The sequence below is a fragment of the Orycteropus afer genome, unplaced genomic scaffold (assembly GCF_000298275.1).
Source record: "Orycteropus afer afer isolate SDZICR_OR568_19922 unplaced genomic scaffold, OryAfe1.0 scaffold00155, whole genome shotgun sequence".
NCBI classification, from domain to species: domain Eukaryota; kingdom Metazoa; phylum Chordata; class Mammalia; order Tubulidentata; family Orycteropodidae; genus Orycteropus; species Orycteropus afer.
Window position 1 is genome coordinate 6,683,133 of NW_006921742.1, and position 570 is coordinate 6,683,702.

At 42.3% G+C, this 570-nt stretch overlaps 1 protein-coding gene across 1 annotated transcript in view; it reads left to right on the forward strand.

Annotated features, from left to right (window-relative positions):
- The window catches only part of MAP3K5 (mitogen-activated protein kinase kinase kinase 5), a 275,001-nt gene that overhangs the window by 257,796 nt on the left and 16,635 nt on the right, over nt 1-570 (forward strand). The gene's annotated exons all lie outside the window — the stretch shown is intronic.

The following is a 570-nucleotide window of genomic DNA, read 5'->3' on the forward strand; positions in this document are numbered from 1 at the left end:
AAGAGCAAAGGTGTCACTTTGAAGAAGAAGGTGCACCTGACCCAAGCCATAGCATTTTTGATAGCCCAACATGCATGTGAAAGCTGAACAATGAATAAGGAAGACCAGAGAAGAATCAATGCATTTGAATTGTGGTGTTGGCAAAGAATACTGAAAATACCGTCGACCACCAGAACAATTTGTCTTGGAAGAAGTACAGCCAGAATGTTCCTTAGAAGCAAGAATGGGCAGACTTCGTTTTACCTACTTTGGTCATGTTGTCAGAAGGGACCATTCTCTGAGAAGGATATAATGGTTGGTTAAGTAGGGGGTCATTGAACAAGATGGAAGACTCTCAACAGGATGGATTGAGATGTACCTGTGACAGTGGGCTCAAGCCCAGCAAATATTATGAGGATGGCATAAGTCTAGGCAGCGTTTAGTTCTGTGTGTGTAGAGCTGCTGTGAGTTGGAGTTAACTTTACGACACCTAACGAGTCGTCTTCACTGTTGTGATCTGATGTAATCACCTTCCATTTTCTCATCATACCTATTTTGGTTTAATGACCTGGTGTTTGGTTGAACATGGAA